Source organism: Adiantum capillus-veneris, chromosome 23 (genome assembly GCF_014529385.1).
Source record: "Adiantum capillus-veneris isolate H3 chromosome 23, ASM1452938v2, whole genome shotgun sequence".
In the NCBI taxonomy this organism is placed as follows: domain Eukaryota; kingdom Viridiplantae; phylum Streptophyta; class Polypodiopsida; order Polypodiales; family Pteridaceae; genus Adiantum; species Adiantum capillus-veneris.
In genome coordinates, this window is record NC_140953.1 from 77,754,829 (window position 1) to 77,766,950 (window position 12,122).

The 12,122-nt window shown below is 38.8% G+C and overlaps 1 pseudogene; it reads left to right on the top strand.

The window, feature by feature from the left end:
• The first annotated feature begins 4,762 nt into the window (after window positions 1-4,762).
• On the top strand, window positions 4,763-5,306 carry LOC147428030 (thioredoxin Y, chloroplastic pseudogene; annotated as a pseudogene).
• The last annotated feature ends 6,816 nt before the right edge of the window (window positions 5,307-12,122 follow it).

The window sequence follows — 12,122 nt, forward strand, 5'->3', positions numbered from 1 at the left end:
GCAAAAGGTAAGACCTTTTCTTGGGAATAAGACCAAAAATGCGATTATGAACAGCTCAAGGTAGCTGCTCCCATCCTAGCAATCGTCAACCCACTTAAGTCGTTTATGGTAGAGAGTGATCCTAGTGATAAAGCAATTGGTGCAGTACTTCTCTAGGAGGAAAGACCTATAGCCTTTGAAAGTAAAAAGTTAGATAGAGCTCAACAAAATTATTTTGTCTATGAGAGAGAGTTCTATGCCATAATTCACGCTTTACGAAAGTGGAAACACTATTTATATGGTACCGAGTTTGAAGTAGTTTTTGACCATGAGAGTATCGAATGGTTTACTACTCAAAAACACTTGAAGGGCCATAAAGCTAGATGGACCAAAATCCTTCAAGATTATGATTGTAAGCTACGATATTGCAAGGGGTGATATAATGTAGTAGAGGATGCACTAAGTCGGATGCCTCAAATTAATTTACTTGCTTTGATGGAAATATTTAGAGTCATTACGTGGCAAGTGTGCAAAAGATCAATCATATGCTAAAGTGTGGAGTGCAGTTTTAAAAAGGGATCCCTGACACTCACATGTCTCTGCACAGCCAGATCAACATGTATTTGCACGTGCAGATACAAACCCCAACACACAGAGCTCCACCCCTACTCAGGAAGAGATTAAGAGATGGAATAATTTTTCCATTGATGATGGCTACTTACTCCACAAGGGTAGAGTATGTGTTCCAAGGGACTTAGACACTAGGCGCCAAATCTTATTTGAGTGTCATGATAGACCAAGTGCTGGTCATCCAGGTATTCGTAAGACGTATTCGTTAGTTCGATGGCAATTTTATTGGCCGGGCTTACATCATGATGTTCAAGAGTACGTACTAAATTGCCAATAGTGCCAAGTTAATAAGGCAGAGCGCCTCAAGGTAGGTGGCCTTGTACATCCTTTAGAGATTCCACAAGGTAAGTGGGAGAGTATCTCTATGGATTTTGTAGTAGGACTACCTACTACAAATCGTGGCCATGATGCCATTTGGGTAATTGTAGACCGTCTCACAAAGATGGGTCGATTCATTCCCACTAAGACTACGGTTAAGACACTAGAATTATCACGGTTATTTGTAGAGCATATATATAAACTCTATGGTCTTCCAGCTAGTATCATTAGTGATAGAGATCGAAAGTTTGATAATCACTTCTGGAGAGGTGTGTTCCAAAAGTTGGAAACTAAACTTAATCTAAGTACGGTTGATCATCGGATGTTTAAACAAAAAAAGTTAATCAAGTGCTAGGGGATATGCTACGAGCGTACGTTAGCAAGAAGAAAACCGATTGGCAAGACTACTTACCTATATTGGAGTTTGCTTATAATAGTTCAAAGCATGTGACTACAGGGTTTAGTCCATTATGCTTTTGTATGGATTTCAACCTAGATCACCCGTTACGGTGGGGTTGGCTAAGGAGAAGATACAGCAAGCAAAGGATTTTCTCCAAGACCATTTTGACATGCTTCGAGTTGCTTGACAAAATGTTAAGCAAAATAGGAAGTACGTAGATGAGCATCGTCGTCTTGCTACTTTCAAAGAAGGAGACAAGGTTTTCCTCAAAGTTTCGGAGCATTTAGAAAGTCTAAAGACGGGAAAAGCTGCTAAACTTTCACCACGCTAGTGTGGATCGTTTACCATTCTCAAACGCATAGGTCAAGTGGCCTATAAGTTAGCTCTCCAAGAGCACTCACGAGTTCATCCTGTTTTTCATGTTAGCCGTTTATAAAAACATCTAGGACAAAATGATAATTTCATTGACACAGGTGTGTTAGTTGACCTTATCGAACTGCCAAGCATTCCTCATGAGCCCAAAAAGATTTTGGATTCTCATGAGCTTGGCACCAGCATCATGTCAGACGACAGGTGTTGGTAAAATGGCTAGATAGACTTGAAGAAGGTTCTACATGGGAGAATGTCTCTGCACTTAAGCAATGTTTTCCTCCGTTCATTTTTGAGGACGAAAACGATTCTCCAAGGGGGGAGGGGGGTAATGTAAGGACATGGGTCCTATGGGCAAGGCCACCGGCATGGCCGACGGATAGTGTGTACGCTAGGGGGAGGCTATAAGATAGCACAATTGGGTGGAGACTAGCACGCACATTACAACCACCCTTTCAATGAGAGCCAAGAAAATGACACAATGAGAATATGTAGGAGATGAAGGGGCCATAGCTCCGAGTCAGTTGGATCAGAGACTGACAAGGAAAAGATAGAGCTCCAACAATTAGACCCCACCACTCAATAAAGGAAGCAAGTATTGGCATACACTAGGAGAGTGGAGCAAGAGAGAAAAAAGTTAAGGATGAACATGAGAGAAAGTAGAAAGGTGAGTAGAAAGTAGACAGCAAAAGCAAAGAGAGGCTCCTGAAAGAAGAGGAGATACAGAAAAGATCAAAATGAAAGAGCACGCCAAAAAGAATGAAGACAGGATCAACTAAAGAAAGTTCCTCTGCCAGAGAATCAACAACAAGAGACAATTAGACCACCAACAAGCTGCTGAGACCACTACAAAAGAGGAAACTTTTGATCAAGACAATGTCATAGATATGATGGACCATATCTACCAGCAGGAGGAGCAAGAAAGGCAAGGGTAAGAAAAGGAAAATCAACAACAAGAAGAACCAAAATAGCAAGCCATGTGCCTACAAATCTAATCGCATGAAGTCCCCACCAACAAATGAAGGCTTTCAATCAGAGCATGCAATTCAAACCCCCCTCGAAAGTACAAAGGTAGAGGACCCATACAAACCACTTATGGAAGAAGAGCACGCCAAAAAGACAGTCCAAGGCCTGTTAGCTAGTAGCTACAGCTTAGAAGAGGCCCAAGGTGTGGTGGACCTACAAAAATCCTTCTTAAAGGAACCCATCCCAGAGCCAAAAATGCCAAAGCATGCTACAAGTGAATATGATCAATCAAAGGGCTTGGAAAAAATGCAAGATAACCCCAAGATGACTGATCAAGAATATCAAAAAGAAATTGAATAGATACAAGACGTAGTAAATCAGCCTGAAGGCTTGTTAAAAGTACAAGAAAACCTCAAGATGGTTACTTTATCGGAAGTTCAACAACAATAGGTAATCCATGCAATCAAGAAGATCCAAGAAATGTGGAGAAATCACTAGAGGGAAGGATTGAAGTCTTTGCCCATACATTCTCTTAAGGAGACTCCACATGCGGATAGACTAGAGCAAAGGCTCAAGAAAACCGCTCCATCAAAAATCACTCTTATCAAGAAAGATAAAAGCAAGGAGTCTGTACCAAAAACCACCACTAAAACAACAAAATTTTTTGTTCAAGAGACAATCATCCAAGAATCAATGTCTAGTATGGCCAAGGAAACATTGAAATCCAAGCTAGGTGAGGATCTGAACAAGGAGATAATCTATCATCCCACCTTCTTCTATTGATGATTGGTTATCGAATGCAGTGGCAATGATGAAGTGATGTGCCCAATGCATGATGAGCTCAAGCAACCCAACTGCCTCATGACCATCTCGATCGGAGTATTGAGGTATGAGTTTTCTACTACTTTTTACCAGACTTGACTAATAGTTAATCAATGTAATTAATTATCACTAGTATTGTAATGGGCCACAAAAGTGGTTGGTGCCCTGAAAGTGGCTCATGCTTAGATTCTAGTATTTTAAGCATAACTTTGACATATGACGTATAAACTTCATGAAACTCTTTGAGCATCTTGTTAGGATCTGTCGAAGACATGAGAGTTTTTATGTAAGCAACATTGAAGTGTGATAGGCTCATTACATACGTATTGAGAGAATTTTGAAAGAAGCGCGAGTCTATAATTCAAAACGAATAGGTCTACCATTGAATTAATTCAGTAAAATTATACGCATTTTATTAAATTAGTCTTTAGAGATGGCCATGCAGGAAATACAACTTCAACCCTTGATTTATGTACTCTTGACATTTTTTTATCAACTCATACTATGTGTTGTGCGGATTCCCTAAGAGGATTTTTTGTTTAGACATCTAAATAGCTATTGAATTAATTTTTTATAGAAAACTTCTTAAAGCCACATAAGTGAAAAATCTAACTAAAATGGATTTCATTTCCAAGAATTTAGCAGGTGCTTATACAAGCCACTTAAATTGATTGAGAGGCTATTAACATATCTATCTATCATAGATCTGCCTGCGTCACTTTATCTCCACATGATACTGTTTGCTACAGCAGCTCCCTGGTGTACTTGTCCTTTTTTAAAACGAAACAACCGTATCCACATGACCCTACCCCTTCTTGCAATGTTCGAGAAAAATGTGTCTCAGCTTAATATCGTGCCGTTTTCAATTTCAAAAATGCTGGTTGTGGGCAAGGGGAAAAGGAGAAATTTTGCCCCAAAAGAAAGAAAACTAGTGTAAAACCCTAAAAAAATAACCTAATTTTCTACAATTTCCTTTTGGCAGATTCAAGGAAAGGAATTTTGTATGTTTAGAAAAATGATTTTTCCCGAACAGTGCCTCCTTGGTTTGTTGTTGCAACCATTCCGCGCCTGCGGGGACTGGTTACAACAGCAATCCAGGTAGAGATAGATCATTTTATAAAAAAAACGGCTTTGTCGTCATCTTCCCTGCCTGCAGCACGCCTTCACTGGCATCTCCGCTGCGTATTAGCCCAACGCGCACACACACACACACACACACACAGAGAGAGAGAGAGAGAGAGAGAGAGAGAGAGAGAGAGAATTGGCGAGCTCACCACCATGGAAGCGTTACACACATTGCCCTTCATTTTTCATTAGAGAGAGCTTCGTGTCCGTGCAGCTTCCCCAAGCCTATGCTCCTCCTCGCACTTGTGTGGTGAGCTTTGCCTGCCGCCCTCTCGCGTAGGCTTGCTTGCAGGTGGAAGATGCTGGTGCTCGACCCCTTTCTTCTATTTGCAAAAGCAGCTTTGCAACAAGTCTTCCTGATTTCTTTCCCTCGTCTGGGCGTCTCATTCTTCTTGGATCCAGTCTGCTAAAAAGACATACTCCAGTTTTGATGATTTGCTACTGGTGTGGACCTTGCCAATTTGTGGTTCCTATTTTAGATGACGTTGGCCGTGCTTTGGAAGACAAGCTTCGTATTGTGAAGTTCGATTCAGAGAAATATCCGACTATTGCCAGCAGATATGGTGTACAAGCTCTTCCAACAATCATTCTTTTGCAGAATGGCCAGCCAATTGACAGATTGGAGGGGGCTCTATCAGCACCAGATTTGATCAAGCGCATTGAGGGAGTTTTGTCAGCCGCATCGAGTGCGAAATAATGAGAGGCTTGTTATGGAGGGGTTATTCCCTTCAAATTTCTTTCAGAAGAGCTTAGCTTCTGGCGTCTTTGTATGCTGTTGTACAATTAGTATTCCATGCAAAGGTCTTCGAAGGTCGAATTTTCAAACCAAAACGAGAGAGAGAGAGAGAGAGGGGGAGGGAGAAGCTAAGAGAGACTTATCGGCCCCTATGTATCTGCCAGAGCTGTGTGAGAGAGTACGCTTCCCGCTTCGAGGAGAGAGAGAGAGAGAGAGAGAGAGAGAGAGGGTTCACGCCTCCAATCTCCAGTTACCAAAATGCCCCTCTAATTTGTGGTTATTCCCAAAATACCCCTCTAATTTCCAAACTTCCCAATATACACCACCAAAAATTCCCAAAATACCCTGCAATTTCTCCAAATTTCCCAATGTACACCTTGCTTGGAAATTTATATGGGCTGGAAACAACATTTTTGTCCAACAATGTTTTCTTGTCATGACCGCCCATGACATTTTTAAACCTAGTAAACATCTCAAAAAACAAAATTTTGAAGTTTTTTTGCAACTTTTCATAGGAAAATTGGTTCTTTCTCAAAAGAAGACGATTTAACTAGGATTTGATAAGGTATTGTGGTCTCTTCAGATGAAATATATTGCTCATCTTTTTTAGACATGGATGTCTCTACTTGTGACCGCATTAATAAATAGTTTCCTTTAGAAAACTTAAAAATAACTCTTCATTGTCATAAATATAAGTATATGCAAAAATCAAGGCTAACCCATCTCAAATGATACAAGGGTATATTAGGAATTTTTGAAATTTGAGGGGTACTTTGGGAATTTTCAATAAATTAGACACATATTTTGGTATTTTCCCAAAAAAATGTCATCATCCTCATTAGATTCTATGTCTTGAAGTTTATGTAAAATCATGCATGCATATCTCCTATTTTGCCCTACTAAAAAATTCTGTTAATGATGAGTCCTTTCTAAGGAAATCACTAGGATACTAGCATCCAACTATGCCTCAGCTTCACATACTTGTTCGCAAAGAGAAGGGTACTAGCCAGAGTTGTACTTTGCCACCATAGTAGTACACACCCTTGTCAACACATTCCCCTTTCTAGGAGGCACATGAGAGAGAGAGAGAGAGAGAGAGAGAGAGAGAGAGAGAGAGAGAGAGAGAGAGAGTCAATAAGGCCACAAAAATAATAGATAGGCTCCACATGCTTGGAGAGGCACATCATATTATAATTGTGGATCAACTTCAACATCTTGATGTATCGTTCCGAAATTTGAATTGTTTTTGGAAGAAAAATGAATGAACAATTTCTACTAGGGCAACTGGTGCCCACAAAAAAAGGTACAAATTTGGACAATGGCTATTATTTTGGTGGAATATGCTCGGTTTATTGTTTGCTCAAAAAAACTTGCTCGGTGTTTGGTAAAACTCAAAGTGAATATGTGTGTGTTTGTAATATGCTCGAGAGATATAGCAATGGTGCATCGACCAAGTATAGAAAAACAAATTATATACGATTACATACCTACATATATGGTGGGTGAAAACCACAAGGGGAGAAGATCTCATACACCAAGTGCATCGCCAAGCTAGACATCAATGTCTTTGATAGGGTAGTTGACCTCGGGTTCTCAGTACGTATGCACCATGCAGCAAATCTACAATCCGAGAGGGGCCTCCCTTGCAATCGTGTGTGTGCGTGTGTGTTGAGTGGATCTGCCTACGCAAGCTCATAGTGAGGCCTAGCAAGTTTAAATAGAAAACTCCATGCACACTTGAGAGTCAGATCAAATCAAATATATCATGCGCTGTTTTGAGGCCAACAGAGGAAATACGAGAACGAGTTATGAGGGTTCATGTGAAGATATTTGTGTGGTTGGTACAATGTAATATGCAAAACCACATAAATCCTTCCCAAGGATATAGACCCTTATGTAAGCCAGCTAGCTGCCAGTAATGTATCCATATGTGTATGAGCGCTAAGGTAATTCAAGGTCAACAAGTGGGGACTCGGCTATTAGTAAAGAGAAATCATAACCTTCTGAGTAAATATGAGTGCTACAACCAAGATAATGCTGGATGAGATAATGACCCTGAAGGTGTGTAACAACCACCTTACGGATAGTACTAAGCATGTGAGCATCCATGCATACCTTGGACCAATAGGATGTAGACGTGTGTTGTGTTTTCAAGTTAGGATGTGCGTGTCTATTATCAGACTTGAGAGGGAGTCTAAGGCATCCTATATTTAGAGTGCCACTAATTTATATGATAATGCGGCCACTGCCTGTTAACCCAATAATGTGTGTGTGTGTGTGTGTGGCCCTCCCCCATCCCAGAGGAAAGATCCACACGGTTGAGGATAGTCCACCGAGTGGATCTATCCCCCACCAATTGTAGTAATTGGATTCAGTGTTTATATATCAGTCATTTGTGATGTGTTGAAAGGTGTTTGATACAAGGATATCAAATTGTTTTCTAGTCAAAGGGTCCTCCAAGGAGGAGAATATGCGAAATATGAAATATAAGTACCTGGAATCTCATGTTTTTGGTCAATATGTCAACCGGATTTGTGAACCAACTGTCGTTATGTTGGTTACTGTAATATATTCCAATCTTGCAAGACAAAGATCAAGTGAAGTTCGACCATTGTCTGTAGGGTTGGTCCAGGGATAGGTACCCCTAATTATACTCCCATTCTCAGGGTTCTAATACCCATATGCTGATGGAAATTTTCTGATTAAAGTCAAGATAAATTGGAGTATCAAATTAGAAATAATTATTAAAAAAACACTCCAATTTTTAGGGTGAATACCTATATCCTGACAACAACCATTTGATTAAGTTCAAGATAAATTAGAGTAGGTATATTATTATTTAATATATTAGTTAATTACATTTGCTAAGTATGGGACTAGTCCAGCCAAAGACTAGTAGGGAGAGAGAGTGTGTGTATTTATGTATGGAAATCCCCTCATTACTAAACCATACTTAGAAAATTGCATTAAGTAATATATTAAATAATCATACCATAAAGAAAAAAGTAAAAATGAATAAACATTTCATGTATGTGACCAACAGTCTGCATTTGATAAACAATATAGTCATTTAAATTAAACCTTTGATCTTCGAACATTACAAAATGACATCTTGTAGATGTAACTATTTGTGTCTATCCCTTGGTATTAGCCTCCACTACATCTACAAGGAGAAGGATCTAGCTGTTACCTGCATCCATACAAAAACATTCAGCTAGAACTGGCTATGTTTGTGTGTGTTGCAAGTGTCAACACTTGACCTAGTTGCTATCCATGTCACACTTGTAGACCTAGTCTACATCTTACCCTAAGGATTGACCATTTAGTTGAACTTTCAAATAAGCTAAACTCTGATTATAAGGTCACAAGTATCCAATATTCACCAAGTTTTTCCAATGAAAAAATGATAGTATCTACAACCAAACCTGATACACACATCTATATATTTTTGGATTAAAGATAAATATAGACAACCTAACCAAACTCGTCCATCATCTTGCTTATGATTTGATTAAATTTTCAAAACCCCAGTTAATGCCATCTCTCAGCGAGACCCTCCAAAAGAGGTTTACGGCTTCATTAATAGAAAAAAACGATATTCCATGTATAAAAACTAGTAACACATCGCATTTCTACTCGCTCATAGACCCATCCTACAAAATCTCTAGTGTTATCGTGTTTGACATTCAAAAAGTTTTCCAGAGGTTAGTATGCATATCCCAGTTTCCTATATGTCTACTGTAATGTATGGACCACCAATCTAAGGATTTGATTATTAACACAAAAACCTAGTTTTTTCAAGGACCCAAGTAGTATCCTACAAAAGAGTCAACCTTGATCTGTGATTCAAATAGAAAACAAATACGTGCATTATTTTATTTGTACTAGGAGCAACCCTTATCAAGTTCCCATAAACAATTGTACCATGTTTTGAGATGTCTACTAAATCAAATAAAAAAATCTCACATATTCTACTTACTCCTACTAAGTCCACAGTCTATAAAGTATGCTGACCGTAATTGGAAAAAATCGGGCATAGTCTTGTTTGTATTCTAGGAAATTTTTCAAAAAAAACCCGTATATTCCATCTCAAATTGAGACCCTCCATGGGAGATTTGAGGCTTCCATAGCACAGAGAATACCTACATTGAGACCCTCCATGGGAGGTCTGAGGCTTCCTTAATAGAGAAAACCGATATTTCATGTATCAAAATCATCATGACATCGCATTCTACTAGCATGTATAGCCATCCTAATAAAATTATGGTATTAGCGTGTTAGTACTTTGAACAAGATTCTAAAGATCCAATAAGAATATCCCAATTCACTACATGACTACTCATTATGTATGGACCACTGATCCAAGGATATGAAACAACCTGATTTTATCAGAGACCAAAGTATTATCATACAAAAGAGTCTATCTTGATTTTTGAATATATCAAAGCTAATAACCATCTCTATTTGGAGACCGTCACATGAGGATATTCATTCATGCTTCCCATATTATAATTTTTTTATAACATTTTCAAACTAGATGAAAATGAACAAGGAATCCTATTATGTTATATCCTCTTCTCTCTTTATTTAGCTTTTAGTATGTATTAGTAAATGCATAAAAGGTTCTAAGTAGGTGAAAATGCACCTACCTGACAAGTGCTCCATCCAGCTTTTCATAACGAAAAGCATGGTCTTTTTCTGTACTATCTTTTTGTCCGAAATTGTCCTTGAAGGTGTGTAACGACCCCGGGGAGGTCACGTAATAAAAATGTAACATATCACATGAGTTCATTAGAAGGGTATTTAAAGTTCTTGAAACTTACAGTAATTTATATACAAAAGGGTATTATTTTTTCAAATTTGAAAAAAACTTACAGATTTTAAAAGAAAAGGGTACATTATATTCTTAGCAAAATTCACAGATAAGGGGTTTTACAAACATGTCTTGAACGCACGTGATATGGTAGTTTTACACATAGTGAACCCCTTGAGGTAACGACGTCTTACTGATAGTACTAAGGATGTGAGTATCCATGCATACCTTGAACCAATAGGATGTAGACGTGTGTTATGTTGTTAAGCTAGGAATGTGTGTGTCTATTATCAGACTTGAGAGGGAATTTATGGCATCCTATATTTAGAGGGCTACTAAATTATATGATAATCTGACCACTGTTTGCTAACTCGATAATGTGTGTGAGTGTGTGTGTGTGTGCACGCACGCGCGACCCAATGAGCGATTTTAGCTCTAGGTTGCCTAGTGTGTTTAAGTGCTTGTGTTGAGTTTTTGCTAGTGATTTAACTGAGACTAAGCATGTAAAGTGGTAAATAGGACTTAGGAGGATCAAAATGGCTCCTCATTTGTCACTTTTGGTGAAGTTGAGAGGTGGCTTCTATTGCGGTTACTCACCTACGCGACTATGACTTTTGTAGGTTTTGGTGTTGGTAATGTTGGCCCATGAGTCAACAATATGACATAACTCACTTTTTGTACCAAAGTCTTTTGAGAATTAGGAAATGATGCAGATTATGGTATAAATCATTTGCAATCAATAGCTCTTCTAGTTGTAGAAGCTGTGGTGCGGTGGCACTTTTAGATTGAAAATACAAAGCCATTTGACCCATTGAACTCTATTTTTGGTTTAACCTATGGTAGCCTAAATATATAAGGTACCTAGGTCATTTTGTAAAGAGGAATTTATCTTAATCAAAGTTTTGAGCTGTCATCGACTGTGTGTAAGAGAGAAATAGAAAGGATGTGAGATTCATCATGAAGCTACTTCTTCTTTTTCATCGCATTAGAGATCCGACTGCACCATTGTCATAGACTTAGAGAGAACTACGCAACAACGCCAAGCATTCCATGTGAAACAAAGCACATGTACTAAGGCATCTACAAGCTTTTTGTGGTTGTAAGTGTATCAGACAATGTCTACTTTTTGCGTGCAAGTAGTCATTAGAATCGTGGAAACATAAGCTACACATAGGTACTCATAAATTTTAGTTAGAGCACTTTTGAAATTCTCCTCTGTCTTCATGTGCGTTTTACACATATGGCTTTGGAGTGAGGATATTTAGTGTAGAGGCTTTGGGACAAGTGTATCCTAGTGAGGGCATGTTGTTCCTTAATTATAGTACAATTCTTGTATGGTTTGGTGAGTTTCCTTCAGTTTGTGTGTATGTGGGTCTGGTGTTGTAGTTAATAGCAGTGAGATTCTTGATTGTGGCTTAGTTGGCCTTCTAGAGTGTTGTATATGTGAAACGGTCTCAGCCTGACAAGCAATAGAGATTGCTTCCGGGAACCTATCATGTCATATGTATCCTTGATTGACATTATGTTGATCTAGGTAGTGCTACATGCAGTTTAAAGGTGGTGTGATTTGCTCTCGCAACATTGGCGGTGCTATCAGAGACACAAGGACTTGAGTAGGTAACCCTACTAACACTCGTATGATATTGGTTTCTTGCTTTAGTTTTGACTAAAGAGAGAATTTTTTTGAAGTGGATCTAAAAGAGTATATTACAAGATCAAGTGGACAGCCAGGAAGCGTGTGTCTTGCTAAGGGACTGCGGCTAGATAGATTTAGTTAGGATTTATAGTGTTAGTTGTAGATTGGAGTATTTGTTGGTGATCAAGTGATTTGTGAAGTGATGAAAGCATTTTCTAGTCCGTGTGTGGCAGTGAAGATTTTTTTAACGCATAAATGCAAAACCCCATAAGATGTGTGGGAGTAGTTTTAGGTAGGACATGCTGATTCTGATCTAGATCTATTCATC